This window comes from Muntiacus reevesi, chromosome 11 (assembly GCF_963930625.1).
Source record: "Muntiacus reevesi chromosome 11, mMunRee1.1, whole genome shotgun sequence".
In the NCBI taxonomy this organism is placed as follows: domain Eukaryota; kingdom Metazoa; phylum Chordata; class Mammalia; order Artiodactyla; family Cervidae; genus Muntiacus; species Muntiacus reevesi.
Window position 1 is genome coordinate 36,174,127 of NC_089259.1, and position 16,878 is coordinate 36,191,004.

Here is a 16,878-nt window from a genome sequence, read left to right on the forward strand (position 1 = left end):
TTTTTGCCATACATTGACATTAATCAGCCATGGATTTACTTGTGTTCCCCATCGTGAACCCCCCTCCCACCTCATATCACTGCTCTATTTTAGTTCCTTTAAAAAAAAAAAAAAAAAAAACACATGCACCCCAATGTTCATAGCAGCACTATTTATAAAAGTCAAGATGTAGACAAGTGTCAATGTACATCAACAAACGAATGGATAAAGAATATATGAGTGGATACACACATACACATATACACTGTGTATATATATGTATATGCACAGAGAAATATTACTTATCTATCTAAAAGAATGAAATAATGCCATTTGCAGCAACATAGATTGACTGAGAGATTATCATACTGAGTAAAGTAAGTCAGACAAAAATAAATATTGTATAATATTCCTTATTTGTGAAACCTAAAAAAAAATTATAAAAATGAACTGATTTACAAAACAGTAATAAACTCCTAAAAATATAAGAAAAATTTATGGTTACCAAAGGGGAAATTTGGGAAAGGTTGAATTAAGACTTTGGAATAAATAGACACACATTACTATATATAAAATAGATAAATAACAAGAACTTACTGTAGGCAAAGGTAACTATATTCAATACCTTGTAATAAATCTGTAAAGGAAAAGAACCTGATAAAAGAATATATATGTATGTGTAACTGAATCACTGTGCTGTATGCTTGAAACTAATATAGTATTATGTCAATTCTAAATTCAATTTAAATACAGGAAAACTAATTATGAAGAGCTAGTCAAAGAGCATACTATCCAGGTTTTCTTCTAGGAGATTCATGGGTTTTTTGGTCCTACATTTATATATCTAATCAATTTTGAGTTTATTTTTGTACATGGTATAAGTAGGTGATCTAGTTTCACTCTTTTGCATGTAGTTGTCCAGTTTTCCCAAAAACATTCATTGAACCGACTCTTTTCCTCATTGTATATTCTTGGTTCCTCAGTACCAAATTTGTCATATACAAGTATAGTGCAATTCTGGAATCCTTATTCAGTTCTAGTGATATATGTGTCTGTTTTTGTGCCAGTACCATACAATTTTTGATTACTATGGCTTCATATTATATTTTGAAATCAGAAAGCCAACTACCTCCAACATTGCTTTTCTTTCCTTTTTCATTAAATTGCAATATGTCTCTATTGAAGTACTGTAATATTGTTTGCAGCATAGCAATATTTATTCCAGTGTTATAGCATTTATTAACTGTATGGTTAATGCATTTTATAGCTATTTAGCATGTGTAAAATTGTGCTGCCATTGTTTGTCTTTTTTTTCCATAATATTTTTTAAATGTGTTTATCACTTTTTAAAAATTCTTGTTGGTGTGTAGTAGATCTATAATTTTGCCTTAATTTCTAATGTATACTGCAGTGAATCAGCTGTACATATACATTTATCCACTATTTTTTTAGATTATTTTCCCATCCAGTCCATTAGAGGGTACTAAATAGAGTTCCCTGTGCTATATAGTACGTCCTGATTAGTAATCTATTTTATGCTTAATACTGTATATATGCCAATTTTGTTCACCTAATTTATACAAACCTTCCCTGCTTTCACTCTGGGAATCATTAGATTATTTTTTACATTTGTAACTTTACTTCTGTTTTGTAAATAAGTTCATTTGCACCATTTTTTTTTTAATTCCACATATAAGTGATCTCATATGATATGTGTCTTCTGTCTGACTTACTTCTTTCAGTATAATTTCTATGTTTGTCCATGTTGCTACAAATGGCATCATTTCATTTTTCATGGCTGAGTGATATTTCATTGTACGTATATACCACGTCTTTATCCATCCTCTGTCAATAGATGGATGCAGGTTGCATCCATATCCTGACTATTGTAAACAGTGCTATAATAAATATCGGGGTGCATATATCTTCTTGAAATACAGTTTTCTCACAGTAGACATCCATTAGTGGAATTGCTAGATGGTATGGTAGCTTTATTTTTACTTTTTAATGAACCTCCAAACTGTTTTCCAAAGTTGCTTTAAGAATTGTAATTACCTTCTCTGTACATGCTCTCCAGCATTTACTGTTTGTATATTATTTTATCTTGGCCATTCTGACTAGTGTGAAGTGATACGTTTATTTTTCCATTTTTCTAATAATTAGTGATGCTCAGCACATTTTCATGTACATTTTGGGCCTATGTATGTCTTTTTTGGAAAAACGTCTATTTAGATATTCTGAGCATTTTCTGATTTTGTCGTTTGGTTTTTGTCGTTGAATTACATGAGTTGTTTGTATAGTTTGAAGGTTAATCCCATGTCAGTTACTTAATTTTCAAATATTTTCTTCCTTCCTGTGGATTATATTTTCATTTTATTTAGGGTTTCTTTTGCTGTGAAAAACCATTTAAGTTCAATTGGGTCCCATATGTTTTTGTCTTTTCTTTTTTCTTTCTTTTTTTTTTTTTTGACTACTCTAGGAGGTAAATAAAAAGAGATATTGTGATTTATGTCAAAGTGTTCTGCCTATGTTTTCCACTGAGAGTTTTATATCATCCAGTCTTACATTTATATCTTTAATCTATTTTTGAGAGTTTTTTGTGAAGGATAGTAGAGAATGTTTTAATTTTATTCTTTTATAAGTAACTGTCCACTTTTATGTGCACCACTTATTGAAGAGAATGTCTTTTCTGTATTATATGGCCTTGCCTCATTTGTCATAGACGACAGTGCAGGAGCAGTAGCCGAGAAGAGCTATCACATGCCCGAGGTCAGGGGTGGCGGCCGAGAGGAACTACCCCACCCCGGAGGTCAGGGGCCCCGCCCAAGAGGAGCTACCCCACCTCCAAGGAGCAGCTGCTGCAAGGGGGCAGGAGGGTCTAGAGGAGCTACTCCATGTTCAAGGTCAGCAAGGGCGGCCATGAGAAGATACCCCTCATCCAAGGTAAGGAGCAGCAACTGCGCTTTGCTGCAGCAGCCATGAAGAGATACCCCACGTCCAAGGTAAGAGAAACCCAAGTAAGACGGTAGGTGTTGCAAGAGGGCATCAGAGGGCAGACAAACTAAAACTATAATCACAGAACACTAGCCAGTCTGATCACAGGACCACAGTCTTGTCTAACTAAGTGAAACTAAGCCATGCTTTGTGCAGTCACCCAAGATGGTTGGGTCCTGGTGGAGAGGTCTGACAGAACGTGGTCCACTGTAGAAGGGAATGGCAAACCACTTCAGAATTCTTACCTTGAGAACCCCATGAACAGTATGAGAAGGTAAATTGATAGGATACTGAAAGAGGAACTCCCCAGGTCAGTAGGTGCCAAATATGCTACTGGAGATCAGAGGAGAAATAACTCGAGAAAGAATGAAGGGATGCAGCCAAAGCAAAAATAATACCCAGTTGTGGATGGGACTGGTTATAGAAACATGGTCCGATGCTGTAAAGAGGAATATTGCATAGGAATCAGGAATGCTAAGTCCATGAATCAAGGCAAATTGAAAGTGGTCAAACAGGAGATGGCAAGAGTGAATGTCAACATTCTAGGAATCAGTGAAATAAAATGGACTGGAATGGGTGAATTTAACTCAGATGACCATTGTATCTATTACTGTGGGCAGGAATCCCTTAGAAGAAATGAAATAGCCATCATAGTCAAATAAAGAGTCCGAAATGCAGTACTTGGATGCAATCTCAAAAACAACAGAATGATCTCTGTTCATTTCCAAGGCAAACCATTCAATATCACGGTAATCCAAGCCTATGCCCCAACCAGTAATGCTGAAGTTGAACAGTTCTATGAAGACCTACAAGACCTTTTAGAACTAACATCCAAAAAAAGATGTCCTTTTCATTATAGGGGACTGGAATGCAAAAGTAGGAAGTTAAGAAACACCTGGAGTAGCAGGCAAATTTGGCCTTGGAGTACGGAATGAAGCAGGGCAGAGGCTAATAGAGTTTTGCCAAGAGAATGCACAGGTCATAGCAAACACCCTCTTCCAACAATACAAGAGAACACTCTACACATGGACATCACCAGATGGTTGACACTGAAATCAGACTGATTATATTCTTTGCAGCCAAAGATGGAGAAGCTCTATACAGTCAGCAAAAACAAGACTGGGAGCTGACTGTGGCTCAGATCATGAACTCCTTATTGCCAAATTCAGACTTAAACTGAAGAGAGTAGGGATAACCACTAGACCATTCAGGTATGACCTAAATCAAATCCCTTATGACTATACAGTGGAAGTGAGAAATAGACTTAAGGGACTAGATCTGATAGACAAAGAGCCTGATGAACTATGGAGGGAGGTTCGTGACATTGTACAGGAAACAGGGATCAAGAACATCCCCATGGAAAAGAAATGCAAAAAGGCAAAATGTTTGTTTGAGGAGGCCTTACAAATAGCTGTGAAAAGAAGAGAAGCTAAAAGCAAAGGAGAAAAGGAAAGATATTCCCATTTGAATGCAGAGTTCCAAAGAATAGCCAGGAGAGATAAGAAAGCCTTCCTCAGCAATCAATGCAAAGAAATAGAGGAAAACAACAGAATGGGAAAGAATAGAGTTCTCTTCAAGAAAATTAGAGATACCAAGAGAACATTTCATGCAAAAATGGACTGAATAAAGGATAGAAATGATATGGACCTAACAGAAGCAGAAGATATTAAGAGGAGGTGGCAAGAATACACAGAAGAACTGTACAAAAAAGATCTGCATGACTCAGGTAATCACAATGGTTTGATCACTCACCTAGAGCCAGTCATCCCAGAAAGTGAAGTCAAGTGGGCCTTAGAGAGCATCACTATGAACAAAGCTAGTGGATGTCATGGAATTCCAGTTTAGCTATTTCAAATCCTGAAAGATGATGCTGTGAAAGTGCTGCACTCAATATGCCAGAAAATATGGAAAAGTCAGCAGTGGCCACAGGACTGCAAAACGTCAGTTTTCATTCCAATCCCTAAGAAAGACAATCCCAAAGAATGCTCAAACTACCACACAATTGCACTCACGTCACACGCTAGTAAAGAAATGCTCAAAATTCTCCAGGCCAGGTTTCAGCAATACGTGAACTGAGAACTTCCAGATGTTCAAGCTGGTTTTAGAAAAGGCAGAGGAACCAGAGTTCAAATTGCCAACATCCACTGGATCATCAAAAAAGCAAGAGAGTTCCAGAAAAACATCTATTTCTGCTATATTGACTACACCAAAGCCTTCGACTGTATGGATCACAATAAACTGTGGAAAATTCTGAAAAAGATGGGAATACCAGACCATGTGGCCTGCCTCTTGAGAAACCTGTACACAGGTCAGGAAGCAACAGTTAGAGCTGGACATGGAACAACAGACTGGTTCCAAATAGGAAAAGGAGTACGTCAAGGCTGTATATTGCCACCCTGCTTATTTAACTTATATGCACAGTACATCATGAGAAACGCTGGGCTGGAAGAAGCACAAGCTGGAATCAAGATATCCGGGAGAAATATCAATAGCCTCAGATATGCAGATGACACTACCCTCATGGCAGAAAGTGAAGAGGAACTAAAAATTATCTTGATGAAAGTGAAAGAGGAGAGTGAGAAAGTTTGGTTAAAGCTTAACTTTCAGAAAACTAAGATCATGGTATCTGGTCCCATCACCTCATGGGAAATAGATGGGGAGACAGTGAAAGCTGCATCAGACTTTATTTTTTTGGGCTCCAAAATCACTGCAGATGATGACTGCATCCATGAAATTAAAAGGCGCTTACTCCTTGGAAGGAAATTTATGACCAACCTAGATAGCATATTAAAAAACAGAGACATTACTTTGCCAACATAGGTCCAGCTAATCAAAGCTATGATTTTTCCAGTGGTCATGTATGGATGTGAGAGTTGGATTATAAACAAAACTGAGTACCAAAAAATTTGTGCTTCTGAACTATGGTGTTAGAGAAGACTCTTGCGAGTCCCTTGGACTGCAAGGAGATCCAACCAGTCCATCCTGAAGCAGATAAGTCCTGGGTGTTCACTGGAAGGACTGATACTGAAGCTGAAACTCCAATACTTTGGCCACCTCATACGAAGAGTTGACTCATTGAAAAAGACCCTGATGCTGGGAGGGATTGGGGGCGTGAGGAGAAGGGGACGACAAAGGCTGAGATGGCTAGATGGCATCCCTGACTCGATGGGCATGAGTTTGAGTAAACTCTGGGATTTTGTGATGGACAGGGAGATCTGGCATGCTGCGATTCATGGGGTCGCAAACAGTCGGACACGACTGAGCAACTGAACTGACTGACTGAACTCAGTTGGCCATAGGTTTGTGAGTTTATCTCTGGACCTTTATCTTGTTTCATTGTTCTATATTTCTGTTTTTGTGATAGCACCATACTGTTTTGATTACTATAACTTTTTGGTGTACTCTGAAGTCAGGGAGCCTAATTCTTCTTGCAGTATTCTTGTTACTCAAAATACCTTTAGCTCTTATGTGTCTCTTGTGTTCCATACAAATTGTAAAAAATGTGTTCTAATTTAATAATTAGCATAAATTAGTACCAATTATATTGGTAATTTGATAGGGATTGTGTTGAATTTATAGCTTCAAATCTAAGAACATGGCATATCTCTTCATGTTTTGTGTGTTTCACCTTTGATTTTTTTCATCAGGATTTTGCTTTTCTTTTGTGTCTAAATCTTTTGCCTCCTAAGGTAGGTTTATTCTTAGGTATTTTACTTTTTGTTGTTGTTGCGGTAGTGAATGGGATTGTTTCCTTAATTTCTCTTTCTGATTTTTCATTGAGAGTGTATAGGAATGCAAGGAATATCTGTGTATTAATTTTATATCCTGCAGTTGTACTATATTCTTTGATAAACTCTGGTAATTTTCTGGTGAAATTTTTTGAGTTTTCTATTTATAGTATCATGACATCTGCAAACAATGAGAGTTTTAGTTGAACTTTTCTGATCTGAATTTATAAACTTCATTTTTTTTTTTTTTCCTGTTTACAGTGATTAAGATTTCCAAAACTATGTTGAAGAATAATGGCAAGAGTGGGCAATGTTGTCTTGTTCCTGATCGTAGAGAAGTCTTTATTTTTCACCATTGAAAATAATGTTTACTGTTGGTTTGTTTAAATGGCCTTTATTAAGGTGAGGTAGATTCCCTCTCTGGCTGCTTTCTGGAGAATTTGTATCATAAACATGTATTTAATTTTGTCAAAAAAAAATTTTTTTTTTGGTATCTACTCAGATGATCATGTGGTTTTTATCTCTTAGTCTGACAATACAGTGTGAGACATTGATTGATTTGTGTATACTGAAGAATCCTTGCATCTTGGGACAAATTTCACTTGATCATGGTGCATGATACTTTTGATGTGTTCTTGGATCCTGTTTGCTATTATTTAGCTGAGAACTCCTGTTTCTATGAACTTCTCTCATATTTCAGTTGGTAAAGAATTGCCTGAAATGCAGGAGACATCGGTTTGATTCCTGGGTCAGGAAGATCCGCTGGAGAAGGGATAGGTTACCCACTCCAGTATTCTGTCTTGGACAATTCCATGGACTGTATACTCCATGGGGTCATAAATAGTTGGACACGACTGAACAACTTTCACTTTTTTTCACTTTTCTGTTTCTATGTTCATTAGGGCTATTGCCTTGTAACTTTCTTTTCTTTTCTTTTCTTTTTTTTCTTTGTGATATCTTTGATTTTGTATCAGATTGATGGTGGCTTTGTAGAATGAGCTTAGATGTGTTCCTTTCTCTGCAATTTTAATAAGAGTTTGAGAAGGATAGGTGTTAAATCTTCCCTAGTATTTGATAGAATTCACTTGTGAAGCCATCTGGCCCTGGACTTCTATTTGCTGGAATACTTTTAATCACAGTTTCAAATTCCATACTTATTATTGGTCTGTTCATGTTTTCTACTTCTTTCTGGTTCTGTCTTAGAAGGCTGTACTTTTCTAAGAACTTATCTATTCTAGATTTTCCATTTTATTGGCATATAGTTTCTTGTTGTAGTCTCTTATGATTCTTTGTATTAATATTTATGTGGTTGCCATTGTAACTTCTTCTTTTTCTTTTCTAATCATATTCATTTGAGTCCTCTTCTTTTTTCTCCTGATGATTCTGGCTAAAGTGAAAGTGGTTCATGTATCTGACTTTGCAATCCCGTGGAGCCCATGGAATTCTTCAAGCCAGAATACTGGAGTGGGTATCCTTTCCCTTCTCCAGGGGATCTTCCCAACCAAGGGATCAAACCCAGGTCTCTCGCAGTTGCAGGCAGAATCTTTACCAGCTGAACCACAAGGGAAGTATATTTGGCTCTGCTGGGCCTTCACTGTTGCATGTGAGCTGTCTCTAATTTTGGTGAGCAGGAACTACTCTCATATTGTGGAGACATCTTTTGTTGCAGAGCACAGGCTTCAGGCACTCAGGTTTCAGGAGTTGCACATGAGCTCAATAGTTGCTATTCATGAGTTCTAGAGTACAGGCTCAGTCGTGGTGGTACACAGGCTTAGTTGCTGCATAGCATGTAGAACATTCCCAGACCAGGTATCAAACCTATGTCCCCTGCATCGGTAGGTGAATTTTTATCCCTGAAACACCAGGGAAGGCCATAAGTTAGTTTTTAGCTTCATTGATTTTTTTTTTTTTTGTCTCTATTTCATTTATTTCTACTCTGATATCTATGATTTATTTACTTCTATCTTTGTATTTGTTGTTGTTGTTGTTGTTCTTCTTCTTCTTCTTCTCTGGTAGCTTTGAACATAGGTTTAGTAGTGATATTTCTTGTTTTGGGGAATAATATTGTATTGCTATAAACTTTCCTCTAGGACTTCTTTCTTGCATCTTGTAGGTTTTAGATCATTGGGTCCTCATTCTTATTTGCCCCTAGTTAATTTTGTTTTTAATTTTTTTTCTTTGATTTCCTCTTTGACCCATTGATTGTTTTGTAACATATGTTTTAATCTCCACACATTTGGGTTCTTAGTTTTTGTTTTTGTTTTTTTTTTTTCTCCTGTAACTGATTTCTAATCTCATAGTATTGTGGTCAGAAAAGATGCTTAACAGGATTTCACTTTTCTGAAACTTATTGAGGCTTGACTTGTCACCCAGAAGGCGATCTGTCCTAGAGAATGTTCTATGTGACCTTATTAAGAAGAAACTGTATTCTGCTGCTTTTGAATGAAATGTACTATTAGTATCAGTATAGACTACCTGGTCTAATGTGTCATTTAAGGCTTGTATTTCCTTAGTTATTTTCTATCTGGATGATCTCTTCATTAGTGTTAGTGATGTCTTAAAGTCCCCACTATTATTGGGCTACAGTTGATTTCCCCTTTAACTATTAGTACTCAGCTTCTGTATTGAGGTATTCCCATGTTGAGTGCAAATGTATTTACAATTGTTATATCTACTTTTGGTTGGATCCCTTGATCATTATGTAATTTCTTTTATTTTCTCTTGTAACAATTTTACTTTATTTTATGGCCATTCCATGTGGCTTGTGGGATCTTAGTTCCCCAACCAGGGATAGAGCTTGTGCCCTTGCAGTGGGAGAGCAGATTATTAATGACTAGTCAGTCAGGGAAACCCCTAATAGCCTTTATTTGAAAGCTTGTTTTGTTTGATATAAGTATTGCTACTCCAGCTTTCTTTTGGCTTCTGTTTGTTGGAATACTTTTTTCCATCCCCTTACTTTCAGTCTGTATGTGTCTACAGATCTAAAGTAAGTCTCTTGTAATACAGTATATATCCATGTCTTGCTTTTTATCCATTCAGCCTGTCTCTGTCTTTTGGTTAGAATGTTTAACCCATTTACATTTTAGTTATCAATATTTATGTTTCTGTTGACATTCTCTTGATTGTTTTGGATTCATTTCTTGTTAACTTTTTTTGAGAGAGGTTCCATTAGCATTTTTGTAAGGCTGGTTTCCAGGCTGGTTTCCTGGTTCTGAATTGCATTAGCTTTTGGTTATTTGTAAAGCTTTTGATTTCTCCATTGAATCCAAATGAGTGGCTTACTGATAGATTACTCTGGCATATCGTATTTTCCCCTGTCATTACTTTAAACACATTGTGCCTCTCCCTTGTGGCTTGAAACATTTCTGCTGAAAAATCAGCTGATACGGTTATAGGGATACCCTTTTATGTTGTTACTTTTCCCTTGTTGTTTTTAATATTTTTTTTGCCTTTAATTTATGTCAATTTGATTAATGTGTCTTGGTGTGTCCCTCCTTGAGTTCATTCTGTATGGGGTTCTCTGTGCTTCCTGGGCTTGAGTGAATATTTTGTTTCTAATGTTATTGAGGTTTTCAGCTATAGTATCTTCAAATATTTTCTCAGGCTCTTTCTCTTTCTCTTCTTCCAGGACCCCTTTGATTAGAATGTTGATGTATTTGATATTATCTCAGAGGTTTAGTGGGGCTTCCCTGATAGCTCAGCTGGTAAAGAATCCAGCCGCAATTCAGGAGACCCTGGTTTGATTCCTGAGTTGGGACGATCTGCTGTAGAAGGGATAGGCTACCCACTCTGGTATTCTTGGGTTTCCCTTGTGGCTTAGCTGGTAAAGAATCAGCCTGCAATGAAGGAGACCTGGGTTTGATCCCTGGGTTGGGAAGATACCCCAGAGAAGGGAAAGGCTATCCACTCCAGTATTCTGGCCTGGAGAATCCCATGGTCTTTGTAGTTATGGGGTCGTGACACAACTGAGCAATTTCCATTTTCACTTTCAGAGATTTCTAAGACTGTCTTCATTTCTTTCTATTTTTTTTTTCTTTATTCTCTTATATGGTAGTGATTTCCATCACTCTATCTTCCAGCTCAGTGAGAGTTGGACCATAAAGAAGGCTGATCACCAAAGAATTGATGCTTCCAAAGTGTGGTGCTGAAGAAGACTCTTGAGAGTCCCTTGGACAACAAGGAGATCAAATCAATCAATCTTAAAGGAAATCAACACTGAATTTTCATTGAAAGGACTGATGCTTAAGCTGAAGCTCCAATACTTTGGCCACCTGAAGAGATGACTCATAGAAAAAGACCCTGATGCTGGGAAAGATTGAAGGTAAAAGGAGAAGAATGTGACAGATGAGATGGTTAGATAGGATCACCAACTCAATGGACAGGAATTTGAGCAAACTCTGGGAGATAGAGAAGGACCGGGAAGCCTGGCATGCTGCAGTTCATGAGGTCTCAAAGAGTCAGACAAATCTTGGTGACTGAACTACAGTATCGTTTAGCTCAAGAGTTTATTCCTCTGCCTCAGTTATTCTAATTGTTTCTTTCTTGCTTATTCTTCATTTCAGATATGGCAATGTTTATCTCTTTATTTGTTCTTTAAATATTTTAGCTCCTTGTTAAACTTTTCTTGCTTCTTCTTGATATGGGCCTCCAACTGTTTCCTGAGATTTTGGTTCATCTCTACTGACTTGAAATTCTTTTTAAAATAGCTTGACTATCTCCTGTTAATTTAGTTGTTCTTGTGGATTGCTGTTTTGTTCCTTCATTTGCAACTCCCAAGAAATGTATAGGCTCTTTGCATCAGGAAGCCAAAATATTGGAGCTTCAGCTTTAGCATCAGTCCTTCCAATGAATAGTCAGAGTTGATTTCCATTAGGATTGATTGCTGTCCAAGGTACTCTCAGGTGTCCTCCCCAGTACCACAAGTCAAAATCATCAATTCTTCAACACTGAGCCTTATTTATGGTTCAACTTTCACATCTGCATATGACTACTGGAAAAATCATAACTTTAACTATGTGAACCTTTGTCAGTTAAGTGATGTCTCTGTTTTTTGTTGTTGTTGTTGTTTGTTTGTTTGTTTGTTTTTCTTTTTCTTTTTAATACGCTGTCTAAGTTTGGCATAGCTTTCCTTTTACGGAGCAAGTTTTTATTAATTTCATTGCTGCCATCACCTTCTGCAGTGATTTTGAAGTCCAATAAAATAAAATCTGTCACTGTTTCCACTTCTCTCCCCTCTATTTGCCATGAAATTATGGGGCTGTGTGCCACGATGTTAGTTTTTTGAATGTTAAGCTTTAAGCCAGCTTTCTCATTCCTCTTTCACTCTCATCAAAAGTCTCTTAGTGCCTTCTTAGCACAGTGATCAGTGTGTAAATCTCATAATCTGAAGGTCCCGAGCTTCTTTGGTTGCAGGACTGTAATTCCTCTTGCTTCTCTTGTCTGGACCCTGGTAAGTGACGCTGGTCCAGGAATTTGTGCAGTCTTCCTGAGGGAAGAGACTGGTGTCTGCCCTCTAGTGGTTGGACCTAGATCTTTTCCCTCTGATGGTCAGAGTCATGACAAGAGGTGTGTTTTGAGGCAGCTTTGGGTTCACTAAGACTTTAGGTTGTATATCTTCTTATTTGTTTTGCTATGTTCTTTTCATTTTAGTTGCGTGGCCTGAGGTGTTCCAGTTCTGGAGCCTGTAAGCTGTTTTGTGGGCCTGCATCTTGGTGCTGAAATAGGGACCTGCAAGAGAACTCACATCTATCAATGTTCTCTGGGGCCTCTGCTACCAGTGTCCTTGCCCCCACGGTGAACTATATCCAACACCCAGTTTCCAAGGAGATACTCTGGAATCCCTAATTACATCTAGCACTGGCACTTATTGAGTTATTGCTTTGCACTTGGTTCCAGTGCATGTGAGGTCTTGTGTGCACTTTCCAAAAATGAGATTTCTGTTTCTCTTAGCCCTGTACTGAAGTCCCAGTAGCCTTCAACGTCAAATGCTTTTAGGGTTATTCTTCCCAATGCCTGATGCTCAGAGTATTTTGAAGGGCTATCTTTATGTGGAAACATCCCTGTATAGTCTCTGTTTGTTTAGTATTTTTTGGTGTGAGGCCTATTTTCAGTATGGATGAGTGTCACATCTATTATCAGTGTATACAGTGTATCATTAGCCTGCTGGTTGGAAGTGTGACTTATGTTGTAGTGACCTGAGCCTATAATGGATATTTATTTGCTTTCCCCCTTTGCTTTGTGTTTTTCTGTCCTGTCAAGGGTAGGGTCTTATTGGAGCAGAGGCCCCCAGATCTGTTTCTGAGCTGTGTTTCTGATCTTGGTTTGAGGTAGTTAGGACAGGGAACTTCCACTGGGAGAGAAGCCACTGAGTTTTCCTTCTCTGGAGTTGTTCACCTATGAACAAATGTCATTTTTCTCCTATTGTGCTGGCTTACAAATTATGCTGCTTTTGGATCTGCTTTCAGCCCCACCTTAATTGTGGGTATGCCAGTACTTGGTCCTGGTGTCTCTCAGGCATTGTTTTCATCAGATCATCAGCATAGATCCACCAAAGTCCTGTTGCATACTGTAGTAATTGTGTATCTGGATCCACTGTGGGAGCTATGGAGGCATCTGAGATTCTGACCTGGTCCAATCCCTACATGCACATACCTACAAATTCACACCTATTAAAATTAGACACATCTCATCTGTGGAAGCAATCATCCGTTTGGATGTTCTGTAGGTACTGAGTTTATAAACACAGACAGCAACAGGGGTATGAGTCTGTGGTTCCTGTAGATATGAGGAGAGATTTCAGTTCTTTTTTCCTTAGCCACATGACCTCTGGGACTCAGTTGTGGTTTCAGCCCCATCTCTGTGTGCATTCCTCGTACTGGCCTCTGCTCCTGAGGCTGCCCCAGAACACATGTTCCTGCCCAGGTGTGAGGGTGCCAAGGTGTCAAGAGGCCTGGTACATGAGCCCAATAGGGCTGGCAAATCAAAGGAGGCTCTGGTGGGAGTAGGCATGCAAACCCATCTGGGCCTGGCAGAACTGAAGGACACTTAGGGGAGGAGCAGATGAGCCTGCTCAGATATGTGCCTCTTCTAGCACGTGATAGCAGGAGGACCAGAACAAGGGGAAGTGGGCTGCAGTAGTGGCCCTGACCCTTTTGTGCCTCTCAACAATGCTACCCTGCTTGTATGACAGGTTGGACTTCTACAAACCTCTCCATCCTCTCCCTGTAGAGCACCTTACTCTTGTTCCTTCAGGTTCTTTGTACCCAGCAGTTGTTCTCTTCATGGGTCCACTCTTCAAACCCCACATTCCAGCACCCAACCTCTTTGCACAACAGCAGACATACAACTCAGTCCGGAGACCACAGGGTTGCACCACAGACAATCCATGAAGTTCTTACTCTGTCCTGTCTGCCACACACTGGTTGCTGCACTCTCCTCTTTGCTCCTGAAGCTCCCTCTATGTCCCAGCTGATCCTCCCAACAGTGGGAGGGCTATCCCGAGTACAGCAACCTGTTTCCCTTCAGCTATCCCCTCAGAGGTGCAGATTCCATCAAGGGTTCTCTTTCTTCTTTCTTTCATCCTACCTGGTTGTACATGGACTTTTCTTGTCCTGTGGGGTTTCTGAGATACCCTACTAGTGTGCAGCAAGTGATTGATGAGTATTGTTCTATATGTAGATATATTCCTGTTGTACTTGTAGAGAGAGTCAAATTCCATATCCTCCTATTCCACCATTTGACTCGGTCCTGTTTTTCTTTCTTAAAGTTATTTTGGCTATTCAGAGTCTTTTGATATTTGATACAAATTTTATGATTATTTGTTCCAGCTTTATGAAAAATTCCCTGGTATTTTGACAGGAATCTCATTGAATTTGTAGATTGCCTCTGATAGTACAGGCAGTTTAACAATATTGATTCTTCCAATCTAGAGGTATGGTATATCTTCACATCAATTTGTTTTATGCTTCTGACCATATTATCTATTTTTTGTTTTGTGTATTGCTAAAATTACTGCTTTAGATGTATATGATTTTACTACTTCATGCTACTTTTAACTTTTATGCTAGCTTTATAGGTTGTTGGTCCACTAAGTTTATTATATGTTCAATATTCCCAGTGAGATGTTTTCTATAATTTTCTTATTTCTGGTTATGACCTTTTATTTTTCATTTAAATAAGTCCTTTTAATATTTCTAGTAAGATCAGAAATGTGATCTTTTTTTAAGTTTTTTGTTTGTTTGTTTGTTTAGCTTAACTGGGAAAATATGCTGTGGGTGTGCTTGGTCATGTCTGACTCTTCATGACCACATGGACTGTAGGCCACCAGTCTCCTTTTTCCATGGAATTGTCCTGGCACGGATAGTGGAGTGGGTTCCCATTTCCTTCTTCAGGGGGTCTTCCTGACTTAGGGATCAAACCCATGTTTCCTACATTGCAGGTGGATTCTTTACCACCTAAGCCACTTGGTAAGCTTGGGAAACTAAAGATCCTTCAATTCTGAATGATCATGTTTCTAGGTAGAGTTTTCATGGTTGTAATTTTTTCTTTTTTTCTCCAATCAATTCTTTAAATATGACATTCTGCTCCTGTCTGGCCTGTGAAGTTTAGGCTGAGAAATCAACTGAAAGTCTCTTGGGATGTTTCTTGTTTATGAGTAGTTGCTTTTCTCTTGTTTTTAAGATTCTCTTTTTATCTTTAACATTTGTTGTTTTAATTATAATATGTATTGGTGTAGGTTTCATTTGGTTCAACTTCTTTGGCAGTCTATGTGATTTCTGGACTTGGAATTTGTTTCTTTTGCTAGATTAAGAAAGTTTTCAACTACTTCTTTCTTTTAATAGGTCTTCTGTACCCTTCTCTCCTTTTTCTGTGACTTCCAAGGAGGACTGATGCTGTAGATGAAGCTGCAATATTTGGCCATCTTATGCAAAGTATTTTGGCCATCTTATGCAAAGAACCAACTCATTGGAAAAGACCCAGACTGGGGAAGATTGAAAACAAAAGAAGGATTCACAGAGGATAAGATGGTTGAAAAGCATCACAGATTCAATGAAGGTGAATTTGAGCAAACTCTGAGAGAAGAGCAAGAAGATATAAGAAAGACTTTTTTTTAAGTGAACAATGCAAATAAATAGAGGAAAGCAATAGAATGGGAAAGACTAGAGACCTCTTCAAGAATATTAGAGATATCAAGGGAATATTTCATGCAAAGATGAACACAATAAAGGATAGAAAAGTTATGGGCCTAACAGAAGTTGAAGACAGTAAGACGAGGTGGCAAGAATTCACAGAAGAACTATTAAAAAACAAATGAAATCATAATGACCTGGATAGCCACGTGGGTGGGATCATTCACCTAGAGCCAGACATCCTGGAGTGTTAAGTCAAGTGGATCTTAAGAAGCATCACTATGAACAAAACTAGGGAAGTGATGGACTTCCAGCTGAGATATTTCAAATCCTACAAGATGATGCTTTTTACAGTGCTGCACTCAATATGCCAGCAAATTTGGAAAACTCAACAGTGGCCATAGGACTGGAAAAAGTCAGTTTTCATCCAATCCCAAAGAAGTGCAATGCCAAAAATTTTCAAATTATCTCACAATTGTACTCATTTCACAAGCTAGCAAAGTAATACTCAAAATCCTTCAAGCAAGTCTTCAACAAATATGTGAACCAAAACCTTCCAGATATACAAATTAGATTTAGGAAAAGCAGAAATAAAATTACCAACATCCATTGGACCATAGAAAAACCAAGAGAATTCCAAAAAGAATTTACTCCCTCTCCTTGAGTACACTAAAACCTTTGACTGTGTGAATCACAACAAACTGGAAAACTCTTAAAGAGATGGGAATACCAGACCACCTTACCTGCCTCCTGAGAAATGTGTATGCAGATCAAGAAGCAACAGTTAGAACTGGACATGGAAAAATGGACTGATTCCAAATCAAGAAAGCAGTACATCAAGGCTGTATAGTGTCACCCTGCTCATTTAACTTATATGCAGAGTACATCATGCAAAATGCCAGAATGGATGAACCACAGGTTGGAATCAAGATGGCAGGGAGAAATATCAATGATGTCAGATATACAGATGACACCACCCCAATGACAAAAGTGAAGAGGAATTAAAGAGTCAATTGATAAAACTGAAAGAGGAGAGTGAAAAGTCTGGC

General features: G+C 38.2%; 1 pseudogene; it reads left to right on the top strand.

The window, feature by feature from the left end:
- The window catches only part of LOC136144129 (MLV-related proviral Env polyprotein-like), a 112,339-nt pseudogene that overhangs the window by 59,218 nt on the left and 36,243 nt on the right, over window positions 1–16,878 (top strand).